The sequence below is a fragment of the Hyperolius riggenbachi genome, chromosome 9, assembly GCF_040937935.1.
Source record: "Hyperolius riggenbachi isolate aHypRig1 chromosome 9, aHypRig1.pri, whole genome shotgun sequence".
NCBI lineage: Eukaryota > Metazoa > Chordata > Amphibia > Anura > Hyperoliidae > Hyperolius > Hyperolius riggenbachi.
In genome coordinates this window covers 186840798-186858028 of record NC_090654.1, presented here as the reverse complement: position 1 = coordinate 186858028, position 17231 = coordinate 186840798, and positions in this window count along the sequence as shown.

Below are 17231 nucleotides of genomic sequence, written 5' to 3'. Positions count from 1 at the left end.
TCTCCAATCTCTGTCAGCAGCAATTTCAAGATGCCTCCTAATTCCCTGGCAGCAGGCACCTCACAACAAGTCCCCAATATTTGCCAGTAGGTACATGTTCTTCCCAAATCCATGCCAGCATTTACAAGGGGTCCCTAGTATAGGTAGCCTAATGTGGCACCCAGTGTAGGTAGGCTAGGTAAGCAGTAAAGGTAGCAAGAAGGGTCCCCAGTATAGGTATCACTCCAGTATAGCTAGCCAGCCCTACCCCCCCCCCCCCCCTTATAGGAAGCCAGATTAACTCCCCCCGCCCCCAAGTAAAGGAAGCCAGATTAGCGCCACCAGTTTAGGAAGCAGCATAAGCCCCTAGTATAGGTGACCAGATTAGCCTCCAGTATAGGTATCCAGATTATCAAAATCAATCGGCCCTCTTTTAGTAGACTTGACCCACTATAAACACCTTCTCTCTTCTGAGTCCCACCCTTTCCTAATCTATCAGGGTATAGAAGTTGCATTTTTTTTTACTGTAGTCTGTTCACAGCACTAGGATCAGGGGCATAACTATAAATCATGTATCCCCAGCAAAACTTGGAGATGGAGCCCCCCAACGTTCATACACCTTTTCCTTGAGGTAACCACCATGACCAGGAGGTCCATCTGCTGGGAACAGGGGTGTAGCAATAGCCATAGCAGCCATAGCAACTGCGATAAGAGGGGGCCCAGATTATATTTGATGTGTTCTCTATTAACTTTGCTTTGTTGCTCCACCCTCTGACTCTGTCTCAATGCTCATGGACTGTCTGCAGTGTGCATTGCATGGAAGTGTAAACTGAACAACCAACTCATATCCATAGAGTAGGGGCATGTAGCATTGCTTTAGCGTGCCTAGATATTATAGCCCCACGGAAATGTTGCTGTGGGGCCTTATAATGTCTAGCTATGCCACTGGCTGGAAATCTTATAACAAGTGTGTTCACCATAACACCCCATCCCGACAGCAATACCCTGTATTGGAGGGTAAGAAGTTGGTGTCCACTAAATGCCAGGGCCTCCCTGAAATCGCAGGAGCTGCTCCCCCTATAGTTACACCCCTCACCAGGATGCTAATCCCTTCCTGTCACATTCATTTCTACCCAAGACAAATGCCGTTTATCTCTTATTGCACATAAAGCATTTGTTGGTATAGCTTCTTTGCTGAGAACAGGCTTTGTTTTCTTTTCCAGAAATGTCGGCAATTACAGCAAATTTAGGAACATTCGCCCCCTCACACAGGACTGCATGCCTCGGTTCCTGCAACAAATGTTCCAGTGCTAAGGGGGCGGACATTACATATTCATCAGTTTATTTTCCAGCAAGTAGATTTACACAAATTTCTTGCCGTACATCAGGAACAATACGAACGATTGTTTAAAGCCATCATTTCAGTCAATTTGGCTTTTTCAATCTTTAGATTGCTGGTATCATCATGAAACACAATGCTTTACAAAAGAGATGCAAAAAGATGCTCTTCGTACGGCACAGACTGTATGCTCAAAACAGCCTTGGTTATCAGGGAAACGTGACAGATTTTTATATTCAATGTTAAAAGCCAGCGGCAGAACAATAATCTGAATGTTGTTATACACTGCCCCCTGTTAGTCAGAGATAATAAGAAAGTGACTTCCCTCTTTTCCTCTTTCATTCTCTATCTTACTTTTTCAGTCTTTCACCATCTTAAGCTGGGCACACATATATTGAATACTGTATATTCTGGCATATAAGACTACTTTTTAACCCTTTTAAAATCTTCTGAAAAGTTGGGGGTAGTTTTATACGCCGGGTGTCATTGATGCCGGGTGATATGCCCTATCCTGTCTCAGATCTCGCTGCTGAGAACTGTAGTGAAGCGGCGCAGGAGCACATGTGCGAGATCTGAGAGGCAGAGAAGGAGGTAAATAGGATACAAGGGCGGGCCAGACAGGTGAAAGAGGCGTATTTTATGGGCACAGCACAATCTATTCTTCCATACCGTTCTAATAAACAGGGAGACAGGAAGAGTTGACAAATCCAACCAGTCAGTCCCCTGTATACTGTTATATACTGGGTACCACATACAGTACAGCACCAGTACCTGTTCATACATAGCTCCAGAAGAAGATTTTTTTATTTATTTTTTTTATTTGGTGTGCATTGGAAGAGGGGTAGTCTTATACGCCAAGTATATCCCAAACTCTATATCTTAACTGGGAAAGTTGGGGGGTCGTCTTATACGCCCAATCGTCTTATAAGCCGGAATATACGGTATATTGATTTATCCAGTTAATAAAATGTATTTGATCTGTCGCACATCTATTGCCCTCGACATATCCAGAAGATTCACTGGTTAAATCTATTTTTACTGAACAAAACGGAGCATACCAAAACGGAGCAAACCAAAAAGAATACAATCGCTCAGGAATGCTACAGAGGAAACCCCGCCCCTGATTAAGGGTCGAATGCCACAAAGCAAAGTACAAAACACAAAGTAAGGTGATAGTGCTTCAACTAAAGTTTGAAAGGGAACAGAGAGAAAAAGAGGGGAAAAGGAAGGAAAACATAGGCACAGAACTCCTCGTAATGAGAGGCCCATTAAGGTACCCATTAACGGTACCATTTTTTCATCAGATGCGATCTTTTGATGCACTTTTTGTAATTGGAAGGTCATTATCGATTGTTCCCATAAATGGTTCAATTAGGCCATTTTCTCTCTTTAGATACGATCGTAAAATCCAACTTTCGGATCGATTACATTTAATGTTCCAATCAACAATAGAATCATTATACATTTATTTTCACCACACACTGCTCAGTTTTCTGTACAATTTGATCGTAAAAAGTGCGTTGAAAGATCGCATCTAATGAAAAAATTGTATCATTAATGGGCAACCTTAAGGAATCAGCTAGATTGTAAGCTCATCCCCTAATGATGGGACCTTTTATCCTTTTAAACCTCTTGCCGGCCAGCACACACACCCAATTTGATATCGGGGTACCCACGATCTGGGCCCCAAATGTAAGTGCTCTTTTTATGTTTTATTTGTCTTTACTTGTTCTGAAATAATTTTTAGAAGTAAAGCACTCTACACTGATGTTTGTTTTTCCATACCACGTATACCACATTGATATCGATGGGAAGAGTGTGCCATAACCCTGAGTTTGGAGGACCTACAGGCTTATTCCGATGATTGGTGTTGAGATGTACTTTTTGCTGTGGAAATCTGGAGGTGTAAGCATGGTGGAAACCTAATACCCGAATTGAGCTATGCTGATTTGTTTCTATATACCATTTGGAACTTGTTCTTTCTTGGCTGCATTCTTTTACTACTACGCACTGCACTTGAGCTGATTTTTGTAAAAGGCAGCCCAGAGGACGCAGAGAAACTTCACAGACTATGGGGGGGCTGGAGGAAGCCCCAGGTAAGTTCAGTATGGCTGTTCAGGGTCCCTTTAAAGGGGAGGAAATGGGAGAGTGATGGGGGGACATCAATGCAAGCCTGCCTTTTCCAGTCCAAAAATGTTACTTTAGACAGAAGTGTAATATTTCAAGGAGTGATTACAGACACCAGGGGAAAGGGCGAGTGAAACAGACGACACACAGAGGTGTGTGGATCCAGCATGGACATACGGTGCTACCCATAATTATTCATACCCCTGGCAAATTTTGACTTAGTTACTTTTATTCAACCAGCAAGTCATTTTTTTGACGTTAAATGCCATAGATGTCTCCCAAAAGATAATAAGATGATGTACAAGAGGCATTAAGTGGATAAAAATATTTCTCCGCTTTTATTACACTTGAGCAAAAAGTGTCCAGTCCAAAAGATACGCTTCTCAATAATCAATAGAAAAGCCTTTATTGGCTATTACAGCAATCAAACGCTTCCTATAATTGCAGGCCAGCTTTTTGCATGTCTCCACGGGTATTTTTGCCCATTTATCTTTAGCAATGAGCTCCAAATCTTTCAGGTTGGAGGGTCTTCTTGCCATCACCCTGATCTTTAGCTCCCTCCATAGATTCTCAATTGGATTCAAGTCAGGTATCTGGCAGAACCACTCCAAATGTTAATGTTGTTGTCTGCTAAACATTTCTTCACCACTATTGCTGTGTTTTGGGTCATTGTCATGCTGAAATGTCCACTGGTGCCAAAGGCCAAGTTTCTCTGCAGAACTAACTGATGTTGTCATTGACCCGGCTACTTACCATAGACAACTCCCTTGACCTAGTTCAACACACCAACACCCTGAAACCACTCTGCAGGTCACTTTATATTCACTAAATTCACCACCATTACAGACCTTGACATCGCTCCCTTCTCACCATCAGACCATCACCTTCTCACCTTCAACCTCCTCACGGAATGCACCTCCAAACTACCTGCCCACCCACCTGGTCGATGGCAGTGAGACCTATGCCGGCTCAACCCTAGTGTCCTTGCTGACCCCCTCCATGCCCTCTCCTCCACTCTCCCCACCCTAACCTGTCCTAATCTTGCTGCAGCTCAGTATCGTCCAACCCTCTCATCAGCCCTAGAGGAAGCTGCTCCCTCAATTTTCTGCCGCAACCGCCCCCCTACCCCCAGCCCTAGCGCAACACCCATACTCACAACCTCCCGAGCGTAACATGCACCACTGAATGGAAATGGAGAAAAATTCGATTTTTACTGTAGGATTTTCTACAGTAAAAGGCTAACCTGCTGCAGTTCCACACTGCCCTTGCTGATGCGGAGCAGGAATACTTCACCAAGCTCATTGGAGCACAAGCTTCCATCCCACGGCATCTTTTTGCCACTTTCAACTCCCTGCTTAAACCCACCCTACCACCATTTCCTCCCTCTCTGCCACAGATTTAGCCACCCACTTCACCAACAAAATGATCTACATCTGTCAGGAAATATCCAATCTTCAATCCTCACCTCCCACCCAGCTTCTCCTCCACCCTATCCTCCCCTCACCTACTTCACTCCTACTACCATTGAGGAAGTCAACCACCTACTGCAGACTTCCCATACCACTACCTCACTCCCTTGATCCCATCCCTTCTGATTTACTCCATCCTCACTTCATGGATTTGGCCCCAGTCTTCACTACACTGTTTAACCTCTCCCTGTCCACAGGCGCCTTCCCCTCGGACTTCAATCAGGCCACTGTACTACCCCTGCTCAAGAAACCCTCCCTCGACCCCTCACCACCCTCCAACTACCGCACTATCTCCCTCCTCTCCATTTGCCTTAAAACTCCTTGATCATCTGGTTCACAAACGCCTGACCCAGTACCTCACCGCCAACTCCCTGCTAGACCCACTGCAATCTGGATTTCGGCCTGCCCACTCTGCCAAAACAGCTCTCACCAAAGTGATATGTCCTCACCTTAGCTAAAGCTGAAGACAAATACTCCATTCTCCTCTTTCTTGACCTTTCAGCAGCTTTTGACACAGTGGACCATCCCCTACTCCTATAGTCCCTCCATTCCATTGGCATTTACGACCTCACCCTGGCCTGGCTCTGATCCTACCTCTCCAACCACTCCTTCACGACCTCCTTCAATGAGTCCTCATCCACCCCCAACCACCTCTCAGTGAAAGTCCCCCAAGGCTCGGTGGGCCTTTACTGTTCTCCCTATACACATCCTCCATTGGCAAGGTTATCTCCTCCATGGGTTTTAAATACCATCTGTAAGCAGATGACACCCAGATCTACCTCCATACCCCTGACCTATCCACCAGTACCATGGACAAGGTCTCCTCCTGCCTATCAGCTATCTCCTCCTGGATGTCCACTAGGTTCCTGAAACTAAATCTGGACAAAATGGAATTTATAATCTTCCCACCCTGGCCATCCCTGAACCTCCCAGATGTGCATGTCACTGTTAACCACACTACTATTCACCCTAACTCTTAAGCCCGCTGTCTGGGTGTCACCCTGGACTCTGCATTTTCCTTCACTCTCCACATCCAAAACCTCACAAAGTCCTGCAACTTCCACCTTTGTAACATCTGTAAGATCTGCCCTTTCCTGACCTATGCCACCACCAAACTCCTCATCCATGCCCTCATAATTTCCCGCCTTGACTACTGCAATGCCCTTCTGTCTGGTCTCACTATGGCCCAAATTGCCCCGCTGCAGTCCATCATGAATGCGGCAGCCAGAATTATCCACTCCTCCCATCGCTTCACCACGGTGGCTTCCCTCTGTGAATCCCTCCACTGGCTTCCTATCCAGTTCAAAATCAGATTCAAGATACTGTGTCTGACCTACAAATCTGTCCACAAGACCTGTCCAACCTATATTTCCGATCTTACTCAGAGGTACACACCTAGCCGCTCACTCCGCTCCTCCAATGAACTTCGCCTGACTGCCCACCGCATCACCCAGTCCCATGCACGCCTCCAGGACTTCTCAAGAGCTGCTCCAGCACTATGGAACTTCCTACCTCCACCCATTAGGGAAGCCACCTCCTTCAACATCTTCAAGAAGGCCCTCAAAACTCACCTTTTCACTCTGGCCTACCACCCCTCACTAGTGCTCTAAACCCACAGCTGAACTCTGCTCCCCTACCTTTCGTGTCCCTACCTCTACCTCTAGATTGTAAGCCTTCAGGCAGGGTCCTCCTCCTTTTGTGTCCTACCCGATCATGCACCTCCATTACTGTGCACCCATGCTATGCATTTGAGTGAACTCAACTTCCCTAATCCTCATGCTCCCATCCAGTGACTGACTAAGCATTACCTTGTACTCATACTGTGCTGTGTGATCTGTTTTTTCTTGTATTCCTGTATTGTCGTATTGCTGTATGTAACCCCTAAATATTGTCTGTAACCTTAACTAATGCCCAGTGCAGCGTAATATGTTGGCACTTTATAAATACAATAAATAAATAAATTGAGAATCCTCATGTATTTCTCTTTTTTTTTCATGGTGCCATTTACAGTGATTAGGTTCCCTGGTCCATTGGCTGAAAAACACCCCCAAAGCATTAGGCTCTGACCACCAAGTTTGACAGAGGGGATGGTGTTCTTTGGGTTGAAGGCTTCTCCTTTTTTACGCCAAATGAAGCAAACATAATTGTGACTAAACAATTCAATTTTTGTTTCATCTGACCATAACACAGAAGACCAGAAGTCTTCTTTGTCCAGATGAGCATTTGCAATGGCCAAGCGAGCTTTTGTGTACCTTATCTTGAGAAGTGGCGTCCTCCTTGGTCCGCATCCATGGAACCCAGCAGTGTGCAGTGTCTGTTGTATTGTCTGTCTTGAGACATTGCCACCAGCAGAACCCAGATTCACCAGGATGGCCTTGGCGGTGATCCTTGGATTCTTTTTCACCTCTCTCACTATCCTCCTGGCAAGCACAGGTGTCACTTTTGGCTTCCGACCACATCCTCTGAGATTTTCCACAGCGCGAAACATCTTCTATTTTTTAATAATACTTTCCACTGTAACCACTGGAACTTGAAAACATTTAGAAAAGGCCTTCTAGCCCTTTCCTGACTTGTGAGCAGCCTGTTCCCAATTAATTAGGGTAATTAGGATGCTTTAAAACAACTTGGACTATTTGGAATGGTATAGAACTTTGGATTTTTCACAGACTGTGACAGATTGTGAAGGGTATGAATAATTTTGGACTGGACACTTTTTGCTCAAATTTAAATAAAATCTGAGAAATATTTTTTTTCCACAATAATGCCTTTTGTGCATTGTCTTATTATCTTTTGGGAGACACCTATGTCACCTCTGTCATTTCCCATCAAAAATTACTTGCTGGTTGAATAAAAGTAACTTTAAGTCAAAATTTGCCAGGGGTATGAATAATTATGGGCAGCACTCAATATATATATATATATATATATATATATATATATATATATATATATATATATATGTATATATATATATATATATATATATATATATATATATATATATATATATATATATATACACTTATACCGTACACACTATATATATATATATATATATATATATATATATATATATATATATATATATTTCCAATGTTAATCTGTGTTTGGTACTTACATAGTTGGTGGCTGGATAGTGTAATGGTTAAGGGCTCTGCCTCTGACACAGGAGACCAGGGTTTGAACCTCGGCTCTGCCTGTTCAGTAAGGCAGCACTTATTCGGTAGGAGACCTTAGGCAAGTCTCCCTAACACTGCTACTGCCTATAGAGCCCTTCCTAGTGGCTGCTGCTCTGGCGCTTTGAGTCCGCCGGAAGAAAAGCGCGATATAAATGTTATTTGTCTTGTCTACGTATTATGCCGTCCAGGCAGATACACACTCGGGGCTCTTTCACACTAGAGGCAGCAGTAGAAAAGGCTAAAACGCTGCCTTTTGGTTGTCAGCGTTTTAGTGCGTTTTGAAGGCGTTTTAACGGCAATACATGACTATCAATGATATTGAGAAACACTGCCGTCAGCCCTGAAAAAGCGTCAGGGAGCTTCTAAACGCAACGCTCAAAAACGCGGCGTTATGTGTGAAAGGTAAAATGCAAGTCTATGGACTTTCATTTTACCATGGAAAACGCTTACTATGGCCATGGCGGTAAAACGCAGAAAAAAGGCCTCTAGTGTGAAAGAACCCTGGAAAAGTGTATAAAATGTTTCATTCCCTTCAGGTCAGCAAGTGTATACAATGTTTCAATCACTTCAGCGTCAGAGTCTCAGATATCAGCCTGCAATCCCTTTCAATGGAGGTGCTGTGGCTGTGCAGAATGAACACATTTACTTACATAATAAAGTACAGTACATAACTAAAGTAGCAGGAAAAAATAGTTTAGTAAAATTAGTCTCCATTAACCTCCCACCTTTACCCCTAACCTTAACCCTAACCCTTCACCTTCCACCTCCTTAACGCCTAACCTTAACTAATGCTTAACTTCCCCATAACCTCCCCCCTTCCCCTCCTTCCTTAACTCCTAACCCTTAAGATCCCTCCTCCTTAACCTAACCCTTAACCTCACCCCTTAACCCCTAACTTTAACCCTAACCCTTCACCTCCCCCCTCAACTACTAACTGTAATCCTTAACCTCCCCCCTCCTTAACTCCTAACCTGAGCCTCCCCCTCCTTAACCTGTAACCTTAAGCCTAACCCTTCACCTCCCCCCTCAACTTCCAACCTTAACCTTCCCCCTCCTTAAAGGGAGCCTAAACTGAGAAGGATATGGATTTTTCCTTTTAAAATAATACCAGTTTTAAAATTATACTGAGTATCCCTCTCAGTTTAGGTTCCCTTTAACCCCTAACCTTAACCCTTCACCTCCTCCCTCATTTCCTAACCTTATCCTCCCCCCTCCTTAACTCCTAACCTTAACCCGAACACTTAACCCCCCTTCCTTAACCTTAACCCCTAATCTTAACCTCCTTGCCTCCCTCCTAACACCTAATCTTAACCTTAAGCCCCCTCCTTAACTCCTAACACTTTTCTCCCATTATCTCCTAACCTTATCCTCTGTGCCCACCTCCTTAAAGAGAAACTCCGACCAAGAATTGAACTTTATCCCAATCAGTAGCTGATACCCACTTTTACATGAGAAAAATAATGATTTTCACAAACAGACCATCAGGGGGCGCTGTATGACTGATTTTGTGCTGAAACCCCTCCCACAAGAGGCTCTGGTACCGTACGGTACTCCTGGCAAACTGCCACAATGTAACAATGTTCAGACAGGAAATAGCTGCTTACAGCTGTCTGTTAAAGCCAGACCAGCTAGCAACAGCTCCTTAATCTGCCCACAGTAACAATGTCACCATGTAATACATGTCAGAATGTGAATCTGGGAGAGGAAAGATTTTACAATGAGCAAACACTGACTAAATCATGTATACATAATTATTGTAAAAATGAAGCACTTTTTTTATTACATTATTTTCACTGGAGTTCCTCTTTAATGCCTAATCTTAACCTTAACCATAACCTCTCCCCCCCCCAAGGTTAGGAGTTATGGAGGGGGGAGGGTTAAGGTTAGGAGTTAAGGAGGGGCAGGTTAAGGGTTAAGGAGGGAGGTTAAGGATAGGGGTTAAGGAGGGGGAGGTTAGGAGTTGAGGAGGGGGCTTAAGGTTAGGAGTTAAGGACGGGGGAGAGGTTAAAGGGAACCTGAAGCGAGGAAAATTATTTAAAATAAACACATGACGTAGCTGCAAATGAATATTACATACTAATCTCACCGTCAGTTCCTCTCAGAAGCTCACCATTTTCTTCTTACAGTGATCCCTTTCAGTTCAGACAATATTTTGTCAGAACAGAAATATACCAGTTGCTGTCAGTTATACATCAGCAGCTGTCAGTTACAACTGAATTTGCAAGGCAATGTCCATGTTTCCCTATGGCTCAAGTGGGTGATATTACAGTTTAACAGTGTGCTGACCAGGAAGCTGTTAGGGGGTAATGGCCATTTCAAAATGGAGGACAAAGAATTCCATTGATCACAGTGGACAAATGGAACGCAGGAGAGGAGTAGGAGATTGAGGAGTAGACTAAACAGGAGGTAAGTATGACCTGTGTATGGTTATTTTGACTTTTTATTTTCAGTTCAGGTTCTCTTTAAGGTTAGGGGTTAAGGAGGGAGGCGGTTAAGGGTTAAGGCTAAGGTTAGGAGTTAAGGTGGGGGTTAAAGTTAAGGGTTAGGAGTAAAGGGGGGAGGTTAAGGGTTAGATTAAGGTGGAGGGAGGTTAAAGAGGTTTAAAACCCTGACATAATATTCAATAAAAACATGTTTTCCTACTTTTTATATGCCATAAGGTTTTATATGCCATACGGTTATCATATTTGCATTTGTGCATAAGTATTATTATTCATTTAGAAATTATAGGTTCCCAAAAGTACAGTTTTTTGCTTTGTGAGCTGACTTTGCATTTTATTAATAACTGGTTTTATGCATTATACTGTATATTGAAAGCAGACATGATTTGACTCTCTGTCTGTGTCAAACTGCTTCTGCACAGTCAGAGAATGTGTCACATTCCTCACTTGATACAATTAAGTCAGTGGTTCCCAACCTTTTTGGAGTCGTGACACATCAAACCAAACGTTCAGATCTCTGTGACACGTAGACTAAAAGCATGTAATGAGAGACAGCGTTTCCCCACTAAATGCACATAAGAGACAGCATTTCACCAGTAAATGCAGGTAATGACAGACAGCGTTTCCCCAGTAAATGCACGTAATGAGAGACAGCGTTTCCCCAGTAAATGCACATAATAAGAGACAGCTTTTCACCAGTAAATGCACATAATAAGAGACAGCTTTTCACCAGTAAATGCACATAATGACAAACAGCCAGTTGTCCCCAGTATATGTAGCCAGGGATATATGTGGCCAGTATATGTAGGCAGGTGTATATGTGCCCAGTATATGTAGTCAGGGGTATATGTGCCCAGTATATGTAGCCAGGTTTATATGTGCCCAGTATATGTAGCCAGAGGTATATGTGCCCAGTATATGTAGCCAGAGGTATATGTGCCCAGTATATGTAGCCAGAGGTATATGTGCCCAGTATATGTAGCCAGGGGTATATGTGCCCAGTATATGTAGCCAGGGGTATATGTGCCCAGTATATGTAGCCAGGGGTATATGTGCCCAGTATATGTAGCCAGGTGTATATGTGCCCAGTATATGTGCCCAATATATGTAGCCAGAGGTATATGTGCCCAGTATATGTAACCAGGGGTATATGTGCCCAGTATATGTAGCCAGGGGTATATGTGCCCAGTATATGTAGCCAGGGGTATATGTGCCCAGTATATGTAGCCAGGGGTATATGTGGACAGTATATGTAGCCAGGTGTATATGTGCCCAGTATATGTAGCCAGGGGTATATGTGCCCAGTATATGTAGCCAGGGGTATATGTGCCCAGTATATGTAGCCAGGGGTGTATGTGCCCAGTATAGGTAGCCAGGGGTATATGTGCCCAGTATAGGTAGCCAGGGGTATATGTGCCCAGTATATGTAGGCAGGGGTATATGTGCCCAGTATATGTGCCCAGTATATGTAGCCAGGGGTATATGTGCCCAGTATACGTAGCCAGGTGTATATGTGCCCAGTATATGTAGCCAGGGGTATATGTGCCCAGTATATGTAGCCAGGGGTATATGTGCCCAGTATATGTAGCCAGGGGTATATGTGCCCAGTATAGGTAGCCAGGGGTATATGTGCCCAGTATATGTAGCCAGGTGTATATGTGCCCAGTATATGTAGCCAGAGGTATATGTGCCCAGTATATGTAGCCAGGGGTATATGTGCCCAGTATATGTAGTCAGGGGTATATGTGCCCAGTATATGTAGCCAGGTGCCCCCCTCCCCCCAGGAGGAGAGAGCGAGGGAAGGAGAGCGGCACCTCAGGGTGCTCCCCCTCCCTCCTCTCTCCTCCGGAAGGAAGTGCGGTGGCTGGCAAAGGGGCGGAACTTACCTTCCGTGTCTCCGTCTGGTCTCGTCGCAGGCATGCGGGATGATTTGCCACTACTCTGGTCTGATCCAGACCAGAGCAGCGGCTGTGGCACCAGGACTTCTGGCGCTTGGAGCAACACGGAAGGTAAGTCCCGCCCGCTGCCAAACGCTGCCACACTTAGTATCGGAGGAGAGAGAGCTAGGGAGAGCACCCTAAGGTGAGGGAAGGGGGGGAGATGGCCCCCTTCTCCGCCGCTGCACACAGCTCTCCCTTCCTCGCTCTCTCCTCCGAGAGCTGACACTGCGACACATACCCGAAGCTGCCGCGACACATGTATGTGTCGCGGCACATGGGTTGGGAACCACTGAATTAAGTAATCACAAGATAACATTATCTACAACTTCGGATGCGTCCACATTTCACTGCACTGAACTTTCAAGCTCTGTGTGTAGCCCTTCGAATGCTGGTCTAGTAAAAAAAAAAAATGCTGGTTGCATATTATATGCTGTAAATAATGTTTTAGAGCAAAGATGAAATGCTGGGTTATATTCCGCTTTAAAGAGAAACTCCAGTGAAAATAATAAAAAAATTGCTTCATTTTTACATTAATTATGTATAAATGATTTAGTCAGTGTTTGCTCATTGTAAAATTTTTGCTCTCCCTGATTTACATTCTGACATTTATCACAGTGACATTTTTTACTGCTGGCAGGTGATGTCAGTGGAAGGAGATGCTGCTTTCTTTTTTGGCAGTTGGAAACAGCTCTAAACAGCTTTTATTTCCCACAGTGCAACAAAGCTCCCACAGTGTGATGTCAGAACCATGGTCCTGACATCACACTGTGGGAGGGGTTTTACCACAGTATCAGCCATAGTGAGCCCCCTGATGATCCGTTTGTGAAAAGGAAAAGATATAGCTGCTGGCATCTCAGGGGTCCCCAAACGTTTTCGGTCAAGGGCCAGAACAACATACTTCAGACTGCTGGAGGGCCGGAACATCCATAAACTGATGTTGAAAAACATTACATTGAATCTAGGTATTAATTCCCCCCAGTCATGCTTGGAGGAAAACTCCCAGCAGCAGTCATTCAATCATGTGGCGCCGAAGAACGTCGTTGTGCACCAGACAGTGAAGCATACCCAGGCGACAACCTGCCATCCAGTTGGACAGCAGTGTCACCTGATGCAGAATTGGATTGCAAACCAGCGAATGACTGCTCACTGGCTTCTACAGCATGTGGATGGGTGGTGCCTGCACTGCTATTCTATATGTGGGTCGCCGATATTTAAAGGTGCAGTGGGCAGCATCTATAAGTTATACATTTTTTATTTGGAGGGCCAGTGAAAATTAGTTTGAGGACCACTGTGCTGGATAGTCTGCCATAGTGGGAATCTGCCTAGCTCTGCCCAGCAGGCTAAGTTCGAAGTGCTGCAATGGACTTGGTGAAGATACTTGCAGAACTCTAGATGGAAGACTTCTGTTGGGCTGGAGTCCAATTTTGATTGGTCAAGGTAGGTGACTGGGCCACATACCTCACTGCAGGGTTGGGGTGATGATACTGTCGAATATTTTTACCCAGATGCTCACCGGTGGTTTTAGGTGGTATGGGTTACTTTCTGATGGGATAAAAAGGTTATGCATGCTTTTTTCTTTCAGGGCATCTACTGCTCCCTAATTGGTTAAAGGAAAGGTTCAGGGAGGGTGGAGAAAAAATAAATATCAATTTCCACTTACCTGGGGCTTCCTCCAGCCCGTGGCAGGCAGGAGGTGCCCTCGCCGCCACTCCGCAGGCTCCCGGTGGTCTCCGGTGGCCGACCCGACCTGGCCAGGCCGGCTGCCAGGTCGGGCTCTTCTGCGCTCCAAGTCCTGGTACTTCTGCGTCCCACGCCGGCGCTCTGACGTCATCGGACGTCCGCCGGGCTGTACTGCGCATGCGCAGAACTACCCCAGGTAAGTGGAAATTGATTTTTATTTTTTCTCCACCCTGCCTGAACCTTCCCTTTAACCACTTGCCGACCGCACACTCATAACGTGCGTCGGCAAAGTGGCAGCTGCAGGACCTCGCCAGCTGCAGCCTAATTAATCAGGAAGCAGCCGCTCGTACGAGCGGCTGCTTCCTGTCAAATCACGGCGGGGGGCTCCGTGAATAGCCTGCGGGCCGCCGATGGCGGCTCGCAGGCTAGATGTAAACACAAGCGGAAATAATCCGCTTTGTTTACATTTGTACGGCGCTGCTGCGCAGCAGCGCCGTAAGGCAGATCGGCGATCCCCGGCCAATCAGCGGCCGGGGATCGCCGCCATGTGACAGACCACATCCTGTCACTGGCTGCACAGGACGGATAGCGTCCTGTGCAGCCCGGAACACCAGGGGGAGGCAGCAGGTAGGAGAGGGAGGGGGAATTTCGCCGCGGAGGGGGGCTTTGAGGTGCCCCCCCCGCCACCCACAGCAGGCAGGAGAGATCAGACCCCCCCAGCACATCATCCCCATAGGGGGGGAAAAAGGGGGGCAATCTGATCTCCCTGCCTGCACCCTGATCTGTGCTGGGGGCTGCAGAGCCCACCCAGCACAGATCAATCAAACCAGCGCTGGTCCTTAAGGGGGGGTAAAGGGTGGGTCATCAAGTGGTTAATCTCCAGCCCCAGGTAAGTGTAAATGTTGATGGTCACCAGTGTGGAGCTATTTAATGTGAATGAGAAGGTGTTATTTAGATTATTCCTCTGTAACATCATCACCTTTGTCCTCTTTGGGTTGATGAAGAATGCCCAAGTGGTGCAGAAACTCTCCAGTACTGCCAGGCTATCCTGTAGGCTCCTCCTGTAGTACTGTAGGCTATCCTGTAGTACTGCCTGGTTCTGGGGAGGATTCCAGGGATACAGCCAGTTGGTCAATGTATATGTTAAAGAAAACCTGAACTGAAAATGAAAAGTTAAAATAAAAATACGCAAGCCATACTTACCTCCCGAGTAGTCTACTCCTCAATCTCTTTCACCTCTCCTGCGTCCTGTTTGTCCACTGTGATCAAGGGAATTCTCCATCTTCCATTTTAAAAATGGCCATTACACCATAACAGCTTTCTGGTTAGCACACTGTTAAACTATAACATTGCCCACTTGAGCAATAGGGATACATGACACATCAGGTGTCCTCTCTGCTATAACTGACAGCAACTGATATATTTCAGTTCTGACAAAATGTTGTGAGAACTGGAACGTTGTCAAAAGAAAATGGTGAGCTTCTGAGAGGAACTGATGGCAAGGTAGCTATGTAATGTTCATTTCAAGTTACCTCATGTGTTTATTTTAAATAATTTCTCTCAGTTCAGGTTCCCTTTAAAGAGTGCTGGGCGCAGACTGCAGCCCTGCCTGACTCCTCGATCCTTTTTGAAGAATGCACTTCTCTTCTCGTCTACTTTCACACTGCATTGGTTTCCTGGTAGGTTAACTTTTTCCTTTTTTTTCACTACAGTTCCTCTTTAAATCTGTGGTGAAAAAAATTGTATCTGTAAAACTGCCCACACAAACATTTCTTAAGATACACAAAAATGCACATGGTGGAAATGCATTGCAATGCACAGAAAAACATGAATACACATCTACAAGAATTTTTACATCTGCTTTTCAACCATTGTAATGTGTACAGGTTCTCTGCGGTCTCCTGCTACCTGTCAATGATATGATTTTTCTAGGAAGCTTTCCCTACAGCTCTACAGTATCTTAGGCAAACTAACTTATTCACTCCATGTCCATTCATGTTCTTTCCACTCAGTTTGCAATTTTCTTTTCACAGCATTAATTTTATTCCTTAGAAAAGTACTACCTGGAAAGGGCCGATCACCACTCGTTTGCACACTACTTTTGCAGTTGAACTGAGCACCTGCCACTCAGTAAGTGGTTTTGAAAATTAATAAAACTCTGGCAATCCCCCATGAGGAGATGGACTAGTCCAATGTAAGCTGTTTACTACTTATGGTAAGTGACAGCAATATAGGAAAAAAGTAATTTAGAGTGCATTTTATTCTGAAACAAATACACATTTTCTACATGTGCATACACAGTATTTAAATATTAGTATTTACAATGCTTTGCGATAGTATTCCCATATCAGGCATAACTGTTTCATAACTGTGCCATGGGATACTGGAGATAATGTAACTCGCCACAGGAGGTACATGGTCATCACTGTCATGCATAAAGGTGGAAGAGCACTTCTCCACTTGCAGTCGCTAGCGCTTGTGCTAAACGCTAGCGATTGCGATTTAGTAAAGTCCCTTTTTTTCCAGCGATCGCGATTTTGCTATGCAATGCATTGCATAGCAAAATCGCGGGAAAAAATCGTTCTGACGCGCGGCGTGCTTTAGTAGTGGAAATTACCTACCGCGATTCCTACTATGCAAACCCTAGTGATTTGCGATTCAGCATCGTGAAAAAGGGAGTGGAAAAGGGCCCTAAATGCTGTAATAATGCGACCTACTGCTCTACCCTGTACCCATAACTCCCAACTTTTTGAGATGAGAAAGAGGGACACTTAAGCCACTCCCCTGCCACACTCTTAATCACCCCCCCCCCCCGTCACACCCCTAGTCACGCATACCATAAAGATTTCCTAAGAAAAATATGTTGTTTCATAATTCCAACCACGCTGGTCTTTCTATCCTGGTTCATTTTCCTTCATATTAACATTTTAAACTTAGTAATATATCAATTTAAAGGATAGGAATAAAGTTTAGTGTCAATCAAACACAGTTTTTAGTAGACCTGGGGCGTAACATTAGACCCTGCAAGGGATGCAGCTGCAGGGGGCCCCAGAAGCTGCAGGGGGCCTGTGGGGGGA